The sequence below is a fragment of the Chiloscyllium punctatum genome, chromosome 26 (genome assembly GCF_047496795.1).
Source record: "Chiloscyllium punctatum isolate Juve2018m chromosome 26, sChiPun1.3, whole genome shotgun sequence".
Classification (NCBI taxonomy): domain Eukaryota; kingdom Metazoa; phylum Chordata; class Chondrichthyes; order Orectolobiformes; family Hemiscylliidae; genus Chiloscyllium; species Chiloscyllium punctatum.
In genome coordinates, this window is record NC_092764.1 from 33,175,616 (window position 1) to 33,194,498 (window position 18,883).

Consider the following 18,883-nt stretch of genomic DNA (forward strand, 5'->3'; position numbering starts at 1 on the left):
GTGGGCACATCTTAGAATTATATGACTTACACCAGGCATATAACACTGACCCTAAAATTCAGCATATGGCCCGATTCCATAACAAGAATGTTACATTGTGACTGACACTCTGCGGAGTTATCACCTTTGGGGTGATATGCAAATGAGCCAAGTACCCAGATGTTGTAACATGACCGTAGGCTGTAGGTGTTCTGCTTTGCAGTATTCTGGGCACAGGCTATTTCTGGAGATTTCTCTGTGCTACATATATTAGTTTAGCTGTTAATAAACCCATCAGAGGTCTTCGAATAAGCAGAATTCACGTACGTCATTTACATTACATTTTGATCACACATAACAATATCATTATATTGTCCTTACTACCAGAGCAAGCTTCCTCGACCTTATAGTTTTCCAAGCTGTGGTCTTATGGAGTATAACACTGCCAAGTTCATTTCTCAAGCTAAATCACTAGACTAAGGGCTGTTATCTCTGCACTATCAGTCAGTGAGCACAACAGTGACAAATTTGTCACTAATATGTCCTTACTGAGGGGCACTTCAGGCTGAGACGTCATTGCTGCTACTTACATGGAACCATGCAGCTGGCAAAGGTGAAATCACACACTTTAAGCATCAACTCAAAGCACGCTTTGGACAAATTGACAGACTGTGAAGCTCTGCCATGATCAGGGTTATTGTTGTCACTGAGTGAAGAGAAAATGGTATTCATCACGAGTAAAGGCTGTCAGCCAAATGGCGTGAGAATAGTGAAACCTGTCTTGGCATAATCAACAACAGCCCGTGACAGGACTTCAGCAGCATTGACAAAATGAGGTTCGATGTATTCAGTAGTATATCCTTTCTTGCAATGACATATGTCATCCTTTGTGCGCTCCAGAGATTACTGTTGGCTCGGGCTGACCCTCTATTACTTCATGATATTTGGCAAGCCAGTATGACAGGAAACAGGAGATCAGATTTCATCACCTTCAGGCAACTTCAGCTTCCTGAGCAGCCAAGCTCATGAAATGGAAGCATTCATGTGCTACATACTGCCCACAGTGGAATGATTAGCTACTGACAGGCTCAGACCTTAGATTACTTCTCTGAAAGCACTGAAAGTATTTCTGACAGTAATGTCTGTACATGGTGTCAGCACTATGACCATTTTATCTGTATACTTTTGAATTTAACAGAAAGAGTGATATCCATTGTATACACTGCTTGGATTCTAACTGCATTTACTGAGAATGCTACATTTATTCAGTTATGAATAACATTTTTGTTTTGTTGAACATGAGATGAGTTATTGACACTTTTGGTGCAGAGTGGCTGTTACAGAAATCATTAGCGAGATTTTCTGCCCATTAATTTAACGGATAGAAAATAAGATATTCAGAATGCGTAGACTTCCTAGCCTGTGTATCCTGCAAGTTCTGTTTCACTTTAGATTGTAATTACCCCAGTGACAGAATTGGCTATTGGAATTTAAAGGAATAGAGGCTGGAAAATCCTCCAGGGTGGTTACAGAATCATACATCCATTCACCATCCCAAACTCACCATGACCCTGATCTATTTTCTTGGGTCAGGACATTGTTTAGATGCAATAGAATTCTTGCTCTAGAGAGGGTAGTGCAACTGTAACTAAGATAATCACACAACACCAGGTTATAGTCCAACGGGTTTAATTGGAAGCAGTAGTTTTTGGAGCGCTGCTCCTTCATCAGGTGGTTGTGGAGTACACAATTGTAAGACACAGAATTTATAGCAAAAGTTTACAGTGTGATGTAACTGAAATTATACATTGAAAAATACCTTGATTGTTTGTTAAGTCTCTCATCTGTTAGAATGACCATGTTAGTTTCACTTCTTTCATATGTAAATCACAAAACTTTTTTTAAAGTTATATTCACAGGTTAACATGGTCATTCGAACAGATGAGAGACTTAACAAACAATCAAGGTATTTTTCAATGTATAATTTCAGTTACATCACACTGTAAACTTTTGCTATAAATTCTGTGTCTTACAATTGTGTACTCCACAACCACCTGATGAAGGAGCAGCGCTCCAAAAACTACTGCTTCCAATTAAACCCGTTGGACTATAACCTGGTGTTGTGTGATTTTTAACTTTGTACACCCCAGTCCAACACAAGCGTCTCCAAATCATAAGATAATTGTAGCTGCATAAGCAATAGCAGTTCAACTTGAAGGAGACTGAAGCCTCCTGAAGATACCAACAGTATTTGTCTGAAATTACTTGGATATTGCCAGATCCTGGAAAGGGACAGTTGACCAGAAATACTTCCTCTCTCTCATTCTGTTCCTTAATCAAAATATTATGCCAAGTAATATTTTTTTTTGTAAAAACAAAAGTGTTTTAAACACTCAGCAACCCTGACAGTATCTATGAGAGATAGAGTTCTGATGGAAAGTTATTGACTTGAAACATTAACTGTTCCTTTCTCCACAGATGCAGTCAGAGCTGCTGAATATTTCCAACATACTCAGTTTATGTTTTAGATTTTCAATTTCCACAGTATTTTGATTTTGTCTTGGTGTGGGTTTACTCAGACATTGGTACAAGGTCAGATGATAGAGAAACAACAGGCCCAGCATTATTTAAGCCTTATTATTGTAACATGATAGGTATGCTATAAGCACCACAATGAAAGAAGTCAATCTTTCAAAAGGATGCACAGAATTTCATGATCCTGCTGCTGTTGTAAATATTAAGTATTGGTCTATCCAATGAGGAGCCTCACCTTTCAGATATTTGGGCTGTAATGGAGAAGTCTTCATTATGTTAACGCATTATGTAAAGATAAAATTATTATTATAGTCTGTGACTTACATTAGATGACTCTATGCACAGATATTACTGACTAATCAGGAAACTATAAATACGAAACTTTTAGAATTGGATACGCTAGAGAGGTTCAAAATGTTCAGTTGGATTAGATCAAACTGAACCCAAGTGAATCACTATAATTGACAGGGTTAGTCTACCTATCTTGGAAACCCTTTTCCCTGTGTTTTAGCTTGAAGAAACTGCAAGTGGGTCACAGTGTTATTTACTGAAATGAAAAATTAACATAGTGCAGCCCTTCATGTCTGTGCCAGGTGTTAAAGATATCATTTTCACTTACTGCCATATGCAGTGTGTCTTTTCCCTGTAACCCTGTGCATTGCTCCTTTTCAAATAATAGTATCTTTTGAATGAAAAGGGACGCAACTGGACCTGCCTCCCCCACACTCTTAGGTATTCAGGATACTTGTTGCCTCTTTGATCAATGACCTTACCCTCAATCCTTCATGGGAAGAAACTTACCCATTCTGTCCAGCCCCCTCATCATTTGAATAGTGCAATCAAATTTGCTCTCATCCTTCTTAAACAGTCCTATCTTCTCAAATCTATGGATTCTGTATGAAAGGAGAACTCACTTAGATGGAAATTGCTTTTTAATTTCAAGGAATTACTAATTTACATCAAACAAAGCTACATTAAGAGTTCATTTAATCCCAAGTATGAAATTTCTACCTTTATGAAATATGTACTTTGCACTTATAACTGGAATGCAACCATAAAACTGGCCATTTCTGCAAAAACAAATTAGTTAAGAAAGGAAAAGATGCAATGTAAATCAATGAAAACAGGCCTGCATATTCATCCTTTTTTAATATAGAGTCATAGAGATGTCCAGCATAGAAACAGACGCTTCGGTCCAACCCGTCCACGCTGACCAAATATCTCAACCAAATCTAGTCCTATTTGTCAGCACTTTGCACATATCCCTCTTAACTCTTCCAATTCATATAGCCATCCAGATGTATTTTAAATGCTGTACCAGCCTCCACTACCCATTTCCATACACGCACCACCCTCTACGTGAAAAAGTTTCTCCTTAGATCCCTTTTATATCATTCCTCTCATCCTAAACCTATGCCCTCTAGTTCTGGACTCATCCATCCCAGGTAAAAGACCTTCTCTGTTTATCCCATCCATGCCCCTCATTTTTTAAAAATAAACCTCTGTAAAGGTCATCCCTCAGCCTCCAATGCTTCAGGGAAAACAGCCCCAGCCTATTCAGCCTCTCCCTTCAGCTCAAATCCTCTAATCCGGGCAATATCCTTGCCAATCTTTTCTGAACCCTTTCAAGTTTCATAACATCCTTCTAATAGGAAGGAAACCAGAATTGCACGCAATATTCCAAAAGTGGCCTAACCAATGTCCTGTACAACTGCAACATGATCTCCCAACTCCTCAGAGAACATGCTTCAGCCTCTTGCCACCTTCTGTATAAAAAAAAAGTGTTTTGCACATCTCCATTAAGGTTTCGCCCCTCACCTTAAACCTATACCCCCCCTAATATTTGACATTTTCACCCTGTGAAAAAGACTATCCACTCCATCTATGCCTTATAATTTTATATACTTCTATCAGGTCACCCCTCAGCCTCCGACCTTTCTACTTGTGTAATTTCTTTTCTTTATGACTTGTAGTTCACTTATTAGCCAAACAGTAGTTTCTTGTAGTACAGTATATAAAAAATAGTTTTTGCTTTACAGAGGTATTTGAAAATTATCTTGATAAGCATAATACAAAAAGGTTTGACACATGAGCTTTTTTTTCAGCAATGCTAATATAATTTAAGATGTGGGCCGCAAATGCTTTCCTGGTTTGCTTTTCAATTTATATTCATCTTTATGGGTATTTATTTCCCTCCGACCATTAGGATTAACGGTTTTCTCTAGGAGTGATTTTCTTTCCGAATCTCTACATGTTACAATAACATTTGCATAATGTTTTTAAATTAATGGGGCTGCACTGTGTTTGAACTGAAATGTGACGTTCCTTTTCAGTAGATGAGGTTACGATAGCTTGAAGCATACAACAGACTTACAACATCTGGTCTTGACTCTTTGTAGTGAAAACTGGAATCGGCCCACATGCATCAAATGAGCTTTGTTTCACCATCTTGTTTCTTTAATTTTAATGTTGTACCAGGTGAAATAGGAACAACTTTTTTCTTAATGCAAAAGATGCTCTATTGGGGTAGATTGTTGAGGAACACAGGTGTTTTGGCATTTTATTTCACATGAACTGCCATTTCCTGAGTTTGAATTGTATCTGTACTAAAAGATTGCTCCATTACAAAAAGTAAGTGAATCAGCACATACAGAACAATGGACTTGTGTTTTTATTGCAAAGGGTTTGAATTGGATTATTGTAATGTTGACCACCTGCCATCATGCTTTGAAAGTTTTATTTAAGGGAAGAAGCACACCATAGAAAGCTTTAATGAATATGCATAATTGCTCAAATATTGGATTCATCATAACCACCTATAGTTTCAGTTCAGTTCTCAGCTGTTGAATTATTCCTAATTGATATTCAGCAAGGATGTCAGAACTCTCTGCTTAAAAGAAAATAAGGCCATAGGAAATATGAAGAGTAGGCTGTTAAGCCAATCGAGCGTCAACATTTCTTACATCCACTTTTCTACGTTTTCCTATAATCCTTGATTCCCCTACTGTTGAAAGATCTATCTAACTCAACCTTAAATATAAGCAAGGACTTTGCCACCACTGCTTTCTGTGGCAAGGAATTCCAAAGATTTAACCCTTGTCATTTACATTAATGATTTCGATAGGAGCATAGGAAATATAGTTAGTAAGTTTGCAAATGACACCAACATTTGACGTGCAGTGGACAGCGAAGGTTACCTCAGAATACAATGGGATCTTGACCAGATGGGCCAATGGGCTGAGAAGTAGCAGATGGAGATTAATTTAGATAAATGCAGGATGCTGCATTTTGGGAAAGCAAATCAGAGCAGGACTTATACACTTAATGGTAAGGTCCTGGGGAGTGTTGCTGAACAAAGAGACCTTGGAGTGCAGGTTCATAGCTCCTTGAAAGTAGAGTCACAGGTAGATAGGATAGTGAAGAGGGTTTTGGTATGCTTTCCTTTATCAGTCAGAGTATTGAGTATAGGAGTTGGGAGATCATGTTGCGGCTGTACATTGGTTAGGCCACTGTTGGAATATTGCATGCAATTCTGGTCTCCATCCCGTCGGAAAGATGTTGTGAAACTTGAAACGGTTCAGAAAAGATGTACAAGGATGTTGCCAGGGTTGGAGGATTTGAGCTACAGGGAGAGGTTGAATAGGCTGGGACTGTTTTGCCTGGGGCGTTGGAGGTTGAGGGTTACCTTATAGAAATTTACAAAATCATGAGGGGCATGGATAGGATAAATAGACAAAGTCTTTTCCCTGAGGTGGGGGAGTCCAGAACTAGAGGGCTTAGGTTTAGGGGAAAGATATAAAAGAGATAATGGGCAACTTTTTCACGCAGAGGATGGTGCATGTGTGGAATAGGCTGCCAGAGGAAGTGGTGGAGGCTGGTACAATTGCAACATTTAAAAGGGTATATGAATCGGAAGGGGTTAGAGGGATACGGGCCAGGTGCTAGCAAGTGGGACTAGAGTAGGTTCGGATATCTGGTCGGCATGGATGAGTTGGAACAAAGGGTCTGTTTCCATGCTATACATCTCTTGACTCTATGTTGTTACACAATTTTTAATGTGAGAGGACAGAGATTTTAAAAAGGCATGAGAGGCAATTTTGTTTTTACACTGAGGGTGGTTCACATGTGGAATGAACTTCTTGAGGAATTTGTGGATTTGGGAACAACTATAAAATTTAAAAGACATTTGGATAAGTACAAGAAGAGGAAAGGTTTGGACGGACATGGACCAGGAGCAGGAAGGTGGGACTAGTTTAGTTTGGGATTATTTTCTACATGGAATGGTTGGACTGAAGGGTCTGTTTCTGTATGACTCCATGACCTCCAGAACAGGTTGGACTTGAACCTGAGTCTCTTGGTTCAGTGGTTAGGAACATTGCCACTGTACCACAAGACGGCCTCCTAATTCACACATGTAGATCCAGTATCTAATGAGTAAAAGGGATAAATCGCTCCTAAATCAACCTGCTCAGAGTTGTCACTACACATCATTAGAGCAGGTGGGATCCAAAGCCAAGTCTGTAATGAGTAACAGGGCTAAATCACTCCTGAAGTGTGTAATCCAATTGGTATTTAAAGAACTCATCTAAATGTCTGGGTTCAGCCTTATTAACGTACTTATCAAATTGCATTCTAACCAAGAACTCTAGGTGCCAGGAAATAGACACATCAATTAATCATGGGTCTTTTCCCAAAGTTATTTATAATAGAAGGACGTTATGCCATATTTTCCCCACATTTCATGAAATGCACTCCATACCAAGAGAGTGTATTTGGAAAATGTATGAGAGCTGTTGACAGGAATTGCACGTCAGATGAGATTGTGGATATCTTTAGAATTACTTTGAATTTTCCCAGAAATAATATTCAGCAAAAATGCTTTTAAGAGCCATTAAGGAAATGAGTTTGAATTAACTTGAAGACGTAACATTAGCTCAAATCAGCAGGCAATTTGCTATTCTTGTAGAACTGTGGAAGCAAATACACAAACTACCAGATATTTTTGAATCAATCTATTTAGGGATGTTATGACACATCACTGGGATAGGTGGGACTTGAACTGAGGCCTCCTGATTCAGAGGCAGGGACACTACCACGGCACCACAAGTGCCCCACACAAATGACTCAATCAACCTGATAAATCAGATGTTTCACAAACTAAATGGGGTGAATTTACATGTCATCAATAGGATTATTGGGTGGGGGGGGGGCCACGAAAAAATGCTTTGTAGATATTTTCTAAAGAACCTACTAGGAGGTGTTATGGCATATCCCTAGAGCAGGTGAGACTTTAACCAAGGCCTCCTGATCCAGAGGCAGGGACACTGTCACTGTACTACAAGGTATCATTTGTTTTAGATCTGCTTTACCATCACACATTGCAAGTTTTTAAAAATTTGTCGTATGAAGGGAGATGGAGCAGTTTGGGCTTATACTTGCTATAGATGAGAAGAATGAGAAAGATCTAATTAAGGTACATTAGATGCTAAAGGGGATTGACAAAGTGAACACACAGATAATGTTTCTTTTTGTAGGGCAATCCAGAATGAGGGGTCATAGTTTTAGGACAAGGGGTAGCAGATTTAAAACAGAGATGAGGGGACATTACCTCTTTGCGAAATTCACTACGCTAGAGTGTGATAGATGTTAAGAATATTGAGTAAATTTAAGGAGGAGGCAGACAGATTTTTAATTAGTTATGGATTAAAGGGTTATGAAAGGAAGGCAGAAAAGTGGAGCCGAGATCATCTGCCATCTTATTGAACAGTGGAGCAGGCTCAAGGCCTTGAATTGCCTACTCCTACTCGTTACGTTCTTTGACCCCTTTTATCAAGACATTTACCATTTTCCCTATTTTAGGTACTATGCATATTTTTAATTAACCTGTTCATCTGTGTTCTGATACAGTATTGGAGTAGGTGGGACTTGAACCCAGGGCTCTGACTCTACCTGGAAAAGCTTTGGGCCCATTCGTGGACAGGAGGGAAATACAGGCCAGGTCCTGTTTCCACGGTTTCAATTACTCGTGGTTTACCGTGGCCTGAACATATTACAGGAAATGTTTCAGAACCAGGGACCAGGGGGCTGTTGGGAAGAAAGTGAGGACTGCAGATGCTGGAGAAAAATGTGTTGCTGGAAAAGCGCAGCAGGTCAGGCAGCATCCAAGGAGCAGGAGAATCGATATTTTGGGCATAAGCCCTTCTTCCTGCTGCCTGACCTGCTGCGCTTTTCCAGCAACACATTTTTTTGGCTGCTGGTAACTACTGTACATGGATTATCTTATTTACCCATCCACTTGTAGAGATTTCTGTCAGGGAGTATCCTGTAAAATGAGTGCAAATGAGGAAGTGCATAGAATCAGGAATGCAGCCTTGAAAAGTCCAGTCTCACAGCATGTAGGGAGGGAGCAGTGTTTAGCTCAGCCATTGATATCATCACTGCATCAAACCCATCATTTTAAAAACACACACAAACACAAGGACTCTGGAGAAAGCAGCCAATAAAGGGAACAAAAGAGAAAATGCTGGAAATTCTCAGCAGGTCTGGCAGCATCTGACAAAGGGTCAGTTAGACTCGAAACGTCAGTTCTTTTCTCTCCTTACAGATGCTGCCAGACCTGCTGAGATTTTCCAGCATTTTCTCTTTTGGTTTCAGATTCCAGCATCTGCAGTGATTTGCTTTTAGCCAATAAAGGGAGCAGGGCAAAGCACACAGACACAGGAAAATTCTGCATTATTCTGATCAGACTCCTCTGGATGACTGCCAAGTTACCTAGCAGGAATATCACTTGGACGCCACTTGGAAGGTAATGAGATTGGCACAGAGAGCCAATTCTCTGTCCCAGGACTCTGCTCAATCCTCGACGTGGGCAGTCCTCGAGAAAAGGTAGAAGTCTGATAAGTAAATTAAAAATCAAATTAAATGCGTACAATATTTGTCTAAACAGAAGAAGCTTTTTGCTCCTGACAACGGCTGTTCCATTCACATCTATAATATGTTGGAAGATTTTCCCAATGTCTTACTGACATAGTATACACAGCAGGAAGATTTGCTCTGATCCCTGTAGAGATCGATAACATTTTGAAAGAAATTTGAACTTTCAGAGGATGACTGATAGCAAGATTTCAAGTTTTAAGACATTTACTCTAATACTCAAAACTAAAATGAATAATGTTTAGTTCATGTGAAAGTCCAGGAGGTCTGTCAAGGGTCACTGCTGTGGTAGGGAAAATGGGAAAGTCAGTTCTGGGAGTTGGAGGCAGTATGATGGGATATAGACAGAATAATTGTGATGAGCAGGGAATCTCAACATACAAAAGCGTCAGCAATGGAGCACTGGAGGATATGGCTAGCCATTGGAGGAGTACTGAGCAACCTCAATTATCCGAACATTGATTATCCAAACAAGACCTTAAGCTCCCAATGGTCGGGTAAACTGAATTATCCGAGGATTCGATTATCAGAGGATTTGATTACCCAAACAAAATTCTCCCCACCAGTGTCATTCGGATATCAAGGTTGCCCTGGAGTTAGTAATGGTCACAACCACACTGGCCTTGACAGAGGGGCATTCAGGGCACCATGGTTGGTTTTTACTAAGCTGCAGGGCCTGGACTCAGGGGATAATGTTAGGAAACTGGGTTGCAATTCAAAGAGGTATATGGAAATGTGCAAGTACTGATGTACTTGATGGAGAGCGTTAGAAAGAAACATGGAGATTTGTTTAGGGAGGTGGGTGGAGAGGGAAACTTGATTAGCAGGCTGAGCCTGCGACTCCAGGTGTCAAGCATAAATTGGGTTGCCTTACACATTCTTGCAATTCATAAATGTTTGCTGGCAATGAAAAATGGCTATGACCACAACTCCTAAATTTTCTCATATAATGGCAAAATACTGCAGTCACTGGAAATCTGAAATAAAAACAGGAATTGCTGGAGGTACTCATGCCTAGCAGCATCTGTGGACAGAGAAACAAAGTTAACATTGAGTCCCATGTCAGAACTGTCATTCTCAAGAAGAGTCATACCAGGTTTGAAAGTTAACTTGCCCCCTCTCTCTCACCACAGTGCAGTCAGACCTGCTAAGCATTTTGTGTTTTTATACCTGAATTTTCACATGACATCTATCCACGTAAATGTAGAAGAGATAGATTTGACTTGTCTCTCCTTTCCACCTAAGGTCCTGGGGCACTCCTACCAGTGAGAAAAGTGATTTACGTGCATTGCTTTCAATTTGGTATGCTGTATTGGCTGCTCAAAGTACAGGTAGCTCTGTAATAGGGAGACTAGATATAGATCGTGGACCGCTATACAGAAGACCTCCATTCAGTCCATGAGCCTCCCATTCTGGTTCAGCTTGTCCTCATGCTGACCTATTCAAGAAGAAAGCCAGAAGATAGAAAATTATAGACCAGTTAGCCTAACCTCATTCGGTGGTAAGATTTTAAGAGTCCATTATGAAGGATGAGATTACAGAATACTTGGAAGCGCATGGTAAAATAGAGCTGAGTCAGAACCATTTCATCACAGGGAGATCATGCCTGAGAATTATTTGAGGACATAATGACAAAGGAGAGCCAGTGGACGTGGTCCATTTGGATTTCTAGAAGGCCTTTGACAAGATGCAGCACAGGAAGCTGCTAAATAAGAGCGCATGGTATTAGGCACAAAACATTCCAGTCTAAGATAGCGGTAGCAGAACTCGTCCGCTACGTCTACTTTTCTTTTTCACCCTCTCATTTTCTCATACGTACCTTGTCCTGAGCTTGGATGGGGCCTGAGGACGGGGGACTTTGTTGTTGGTTGAGTCTAGCGATGGTGGAAGGCCATCACAGCAACATTGTTGAAGTGGGCCCAGTGGTGAAGAGATGGGACGCTGACATTAGTTTGTCTGGTGCAGGCAGCAGCGAGGTGGTGCTGGAGGAGTCCCGGCCCAGCGGCAAAGATTGCCCCTGAGGATCGATGTTGTTTGGGTCCGTTGTAGACAGCAGCGTGGGTGTTACTGATGGTGATCAGCTGGCTCAGGACTGATGGACTGTCTTCGAGCGGTATCTTTCTTTTTTATTCTTATTGTTAAACCATTCAAAATGGTATCATTTCAAGGCAACAAATGAAAGTCTTTCAGTATACTGTATATTATTGTATACTTACTGTAATATATACATGTGACAATAATATCAAAAGTACTGGAATGGATAGAGGATTGTCTGACTGGCAGAAGGCATACTGTGGGGTTAAAGGGGGACTTTTTCAGGATGGCAGCTGGAGACTCATGGAGTTCTTCAGGGGTCAGTGTTGGGTCCACAACTAGTCACATTATATACTTACAATCTGGACAAAGGAACTGAGGATCTTGATGTTAAATTGGCAGATGACACAAAAATAGAGTCATTGAGCAGTACAGCATGGACACAGACCATGCTGACCAGATATCCTAAATTAATCTAGTCCCTGTGGGATCGTGTTCAAATAATGACCAAATATCGGTGAGTGGCAAAAATAGGCTCTTTTATTCAGCAATCATAGCACAAGTTTGAGGCAGCAATAAAATCCCTAAATATATTAAAATTCCATTACTGGGTGTTATATTTTTTGTCTATGGTTGACAAAGGTTCGAAGAGCTTCTGTCCTGGGAGACAGAAAATGAGTTAAAACATGTTAAATGCTGGCTGCTTCTTCTGATGAGATGTCTGTCCCGTCTGCTTGCATAGTTCGGAGGTGTTAGTCCTTTTGTCTTTTAAGTTAGTAAATGTTAGTAAAAAATACTCTGCCTATATGCTCTAAATAAGTTAAAAGTTGTACCTATACTTAATAAAAGAATGAAGGATGTTAAACGGATTAGTGCAGCTGGGTTGTGAGATTTATTTAGTATTTGCCAGTATGAGTTTCATTTATACATGCAATTTCATGGAAGTGCTGTTTTGTCAATTTGTTTCTTAAAGGGATAATGGCCTAGTTAAAAGGGGTGGCACAGCGGCTCAGTGGTAAGCACTGCTGTCTCACAGCGCAAGGGTCACAGGTTCGATTCCAGCCTCGGGCGACTGTCTGTGTGGAGTTTGCACATTCTCCCCGTGTCTGCGTTGGTTTCCTCCCACAGTCCAAAGACATGCAGATCAGGTGAACTGGCCATGCTAAATTGCCTGTAGTGTTAGGTGCATCATTCAGGGGGAAATTGGTCTGGGTGGCTTACTCTTTGGAGGATCGGTGTGGACTGGTTGGGCAGAAGGGCCTTTTCCACACTGTAGGGAACCTAATCACTAATCAACAGGCACTTACTAATTGGGGAATCTATTCAGGTCCAGAGGATGGTTGGTAAGAGCTGATTAATATTAAGTTAAAAATCACTTTTGATATCGCATCAATCTGAGTCAAGATTGAGATACAAACAGACTCTGACCTCACACCTTTAATGCATTGTCTGAACTGAGATGTCACCCTTTTTTATAAAACCTTAAATTATCTCATGAATGTGACTTAAAAGAAGTTCTGGGATTTACATTTTAATGAACAGACACCTGCAGCCCACTCTAAAACATGAAAAACTTAACAACAATTGAGGTTTGTTAAATACATGATTTACTTGCATGACACTATAATCTTTTGCTATAAATAACCATCTGAGGAAGAAGTGGCACTCTGAAACTAGTGCTTCCAATTAAACCTGTTGGACTATAACCTGGTGTTGTGTGATTTTTAACTTTGTACAACCCAGTCCAACACCGGCATCTCCAAATTATGGCTATAAATTCTGTCCTGCTTCACAACTACCTGATGAAGGAGCCGCAGTCCAAAAACTAGTGCTCCCAAATAAAACTGTTGGGTTATAACCTGGCGTTGTGTGATTTTTAACTTTGTCCACGCCTGTCCAACACCGGTTCCTCCACATCCTGATTAATATTATAATATTTCGTGGAGACCTGTTAGGGGTGTTATTGTTCTGTCTGCTACTCTTATTAAGAGGTAAACATTGCTTGTAGCAATGGCGGATAAGGTGTGAAAATGCAATAAAACATAGCGAGCTGGTGAGTGAGTTAATAAAGATAACCTATAACAAAATATCTCAGAACACAATATCTCACATCGCATTTGCCAGAATTTGGCCCATATCCCTCTTCCTTTTAAATGTTGTAATTGTACCAGCCTCCACCATTTCCTCTGGCAGCTCAATCCATACACGCACCACACTTTGTAAAAATGTTGCTACTTAGGCCCCTTTTAAATCTTTCCCCCACATCTTAAACCTATGCCCGCTAGTTTTGGATTTCCCCACACCAGGAAAAAGACCTTGTCTATTTACCCTCATGATTTTATAAACCTCTGTAAGGTCACCCTTCAGCCTCAGGCGCTCCAGGGAAAACAGCCCTAAGCTATTCAGCCTCTCCCAATCGGTCAAATCCTCCAACCCTGGCAGCATCCTTGTAAATCTTTTCCTGACACTTTCAAGTTTTGCAACATCCTTCCTATAGGAGGGAAACCAGCAGTGAACGCAGTATTCCAAAACTGGCCTAACCAATAAAGGAAAGCATACCAAACACCTCCTTCACTATCCTGTCTACCTGTGACTCCTCTTTCAAGGAACTATGAACCTGCACTCCAAGGCTCTCTGTTCAGCAACACAGTCCAGGACCTTACCATTCAGTGTCTTAGCGGAAAATATGTTGATGGAAAAGCGCAGCAGATCAGGCAGCATCCAAGGAACAGGAGAATCGACGTTTCGGGCATAAGGCCTCCTGTTCCTTGGATGCTGCCTGACCTGCTGCGCTTTTCCAGCAACACATTTTCAGCTCTGATCTCCAGCATCTGCAGTCCTCACTTTCTCCATTCAGTGTCTAAGTTCTGCCTGATTTGCCTTTCTAAAATGCATCACCTCACATTTATCTAAATTAAACTCCATCTTCCACTCCTCAGACCATTGGCCCATCTAATCAAGATTCCATTATACCCTGAGGTAACCTTCTTGACTGTCCACTATACTTCCAATTCTGGTGTCACCTACAAACTTACTAATATTACCTCCTACGTTCACATCCAAGTAATTTATATAAATGACAAAAAGCAGTGGACTCAGCACTGATCATTGTGGCATACCACTGGTCACAGGCCTCCAGTATGAAAAGCAGCCCACCACCACCACATTATGTCTTCTACTTTTGAGCCAGTTCTGTATTCAAATGGCTAGTTTGGTGGATAGGCAGGTAGTGTTGGGGAGACAGGAAGGCTGCAGAAGAATTTGGACAAGCTAGGAGATAGGCAAAGAAGTGTCCAATAGAGCATAAGGTACAATGTGAGGTTATGCACTTTGGTAAGAAGAATAGTGGCATAAACTATTTTCCAGATGGGAAAGGTTTTGGAAATCTTAAACACACAGGGACTTAGGAGTGTTAGTTTAGGATTCTCTTATGGTTAACATGAAGGTTCATTTGGCAGTTACGAAGGCAAATGCAATGTTAGTATTCATTTCTTGAGAGGCAGAATACAAGAGCAGGGATGTACTACTAGGGTTATTTAAGGCTCTGGTCAGACTGGAGTTTTGCTCCCTGTATCGAAGAAAGAATGTGCTGGCCTTGGAAACGGTCCAGAGAAGCTTCACAGGAATGATCCCGGAGATGGAGGGCTTTTCATATGACCAGCAGTTGAGGACTCTGGGTCTGTACTCGATGAAGTTTAGAAGGTTGAGGGGGGGTATCTCATTGAAACTCACAGAATACGGAGAGGCCTGGATAGACTGGATGTGGAGAAAATGTTTCCACTAGTAGGACAGACTAGGACCTCAGGGTTAAGGGACGACCAGCTAGAACTGAGATAAGGAGGAATTTAACTGACCAAATGCAAAAACCAGAATTTGCTGTCAGTTTTACATTAGTGAACGTTAACTGTCTCATTGTCATTTCAAAGCAACTTTGTTAAGATCCCTGGGTAGTTTATAGCTTAGGATCTCTTATTGTTAAGAGACCTTCTCCATGCTATGAAGATAACTTCCAGCTCCCAGCCAACTCTCAAATCAATCACTAGCCTAACGGAAGCCAAGAACCATCAGGCCTAGTTGATGACTGTATCAAACCGTCACCCTCTACTGGTAGAATTAAAAATTGGGTCTGGGCATTACAGCAGAACAAGAATGATTGCATAATCTTCTTCCCCGAAATTCCCTGTTCGTTTATATTTGTACAGCATATCAAAACGATATACAGAGATTGTTGTGATTTTATCTGTGGTGTGTGAGTAGCACAGTTTATACTGTGGGCCTGGAAACAGAAGACAGGAGCAATCAGGAAAAATCTCTGAGCACATATCTAACACCACATCTGCTGGGAAAATAGTGTTCCTAGGCTTTCATGGTTTGAATTGAGCCTTAGTTTGAATTTTGTGAGCAGCAACTTCCAAAGATCTCAGCAGTCTACGGTCCTGTACTGCCACCTGCTGTCCATAGCTCTGGTGTAAAGTTTTATTGTCAACTTAATTCAAATACACAGAGTCATAGAGATGTACAGCAGGAAACAGACCCTTTGTCCAACTCGTCCATGCCAACCAGATATCCCAACCCAATCTAGCCCCACCTGACAGCACCCGGCCTATATCCCTCCAAACCCTTCCTATTCATATACCCATCCAGATGCCTTTTAAATGTTGCAATTGTACTAGCCTCCACCACTTCCTCTGGCAGCTCATTCCATTATTAAGGAGCCACAGAATCAAACAGCATGGAAACAGACCCTTCGGTGCAATTCATCTGCACCAACCAGATGTCCTAATTTGACTTAGTCCCATTTGCTAACATTTAGCCCATACCCTCTAAACCCTTTCTATTCATATACCCATCCAGATGCCTTTTCAAATGTTGTAGTTTATTTGACATAAATTGTCTCCTGCATAATGCAAATACAACTGAACATGTAATTTTACCACTTATGTTCTAACTGGGAATAACTCCCAGCATGCACCTGAAAATGCCATTCCAACATTGACATGAACATCACTGAGAATCAGAAATGGATTAGTGAAGAGTTAAGACAAATGGAATGGACTTTTGGGAGAACTCGGTGGAGATTGAGGATTTTAAAGCAAGTCAGGGAATTGAAACCAGGTGATGAAATAGACAAGCTGTTTCTTGATGATGTTGGCAACACTGTCTCTGGAGGAGCTTGAACAGAGCAGATGCCAGAGAATATAACCAGGCAGTTTAGTTTCAATAATAGGCAAGAAATTGCCACCTATGGTCAACTTTCAGTCAAAGCTTTTGTATACAGGCCTGAAAGGGTTATTGCTGAAGGGTGCAATAAACATCACCCACCATAATGATGCCATATGGACTTGATGACAATAGTTTTGAATCTCAAAGGAGTGAGAGCTAACATCTGGAACTTCCTCAAAGTCTCTGTGATATCAACATAATTTGTAACCACCCTTTAAACTGTGAGCCCACACAGCCACTGGAAAGCTCAGCACACACCAACTGGCATAACTGCTGCTGCATAGAGGGAATATTGCCAGTAAATTAAGATATCTAAGTTACTTTAACTTCAGGCAGGCTGAAAAGCATGAAGTTAAAGAATGCTTTTGCAATGGGGAGGATTTTGGGTGTAAGGGTGGAGAAGGACCCTATCTCTCTCCTTTTGGGCCTGCCCACTGTATTTCCTGCTGACACACATAAGAAAAACTTTTCAATATTCTCACGTTCTGTGCAAGAAAGAATATCTTGCTAGGTTGGATATCCGAAAAACTCCCAGGCCTGTTGGGTTGGCGGAATATTGCTATGGAGCATATTTCCTCGGATTTTCTCACAAATATAGTACACCACAAAACTGAAAGTTTTTATAAGACATGACAGCCCTTTTTGGAATACCTTGATACAGATTTATCTGCCACACTAACATGGGCTTTTATATAGCCACAATGATTGGGTTTAAGAGTCCAATATCCAGGGAGGAGGAACTGTGAACGTATGAGCATTTTGTTTGGCTGGGCGGAGTTATTACTATTTATTAGTTTGTTCTTGGTTATTTATTTATTTTGTTAAATAGCCAGCTTGGGGTTTTCTTTTATTCTGTATTTTTCTATATACATTTATACATTTATAGAACAAAGAACAAAGAAAATTTATAGCCCAGGAACAGGCCCTTCAGCCTTCCAAGCCTGAGCCGATCCAAGTGTACTGTCTAAGCCTGTCACTCAATTCCTAAGCATCCGTAACCCTCTGCTCCCCATCTACTCATACATCTGTCCAGGCGCATCTTAAATGAATCTACCATGCCTACCTCTACCACCTCTGCTGGCAACATGTTCCGGACGCACACCACCCTCTGTGTGAAGTACTTGCCACATGTATCCCCCTTAAACTTTCCACCTCTCACCTTGAAAGTGTGACCTCTCGTTGTTGAATCCTTCACCCTGGGAAAAAGCTTGTCTCTATCCACCCTGTCTATACCCTTCATGATTTTGTAAACATCAATCAGGTCGCCCTTCAATCTCCTTTTTTCTAATGAAAATAAACCTAACTTACTCAACCTTGCTTCATAGCTAGCACCTTCCTTACCAGGCAACATCCTCATAAACCTTCTCTGCACCCTCTCCAAAGCGTCCACATCCTTTTGGTAATGTGGCGACCAGAACTGTACACAGCAGTCTAAATGTGGCCGAACCAATGTCCTGTACAATTTTAACATGACTTGCCAGCTCTACCCTCAATACCCCGTCCAATGAAGGCAAGCATACTATATGCCTTCTTGACCACTCTATCCACCTGTGCAGCAACCTTCAGGGTACAATGGACCTGCACTCCCAGATCTCTCTGCCCATCAACTTTTCCCAAGGCTCTTCCGTTCATTGTATAATTCGCTCTAGAATTAGTCTTGCCTAAATGCATCATCTCACATTTGTCTGGATTGAAATCCATCTGCCAGTTTTCCGCCCAACTCTCCAGTTTATGTTTATCCTCCTGTATTCTCTGACAGTCCCTTATGCTTTCTGCTACTCCACCAATCTTCGTGGAGTTTATACATGAGGGTGGGTTGGGGATTTTTACATTTTTTTTGTACTGTTTGAATTGCATTGTTTTGTACATGCTTTAATATTTTTAAAAATCTATTTTTTAATAGAAATATATTTTTAAAAAATGATTTTCAGCTCAGATCAAACATTGCCAATTTAGTTAGCGAGCACCATGAAGCACAGCTACATAAACAGAGGTTCCAAACACAGATCCACACCAATAAGACTACCTGTTTATGTAACTTTAGCTGACTCCACCCCTCCTTGCCCAAATCCATGCGCAGCTGAAACTCTCATCCACACTCTTGTTATCTCCAGACGCAACTTTTCCAACATATCCCAGTGAATAGATCTGGCTAAAGGAAATGTTTACACCATCCAAA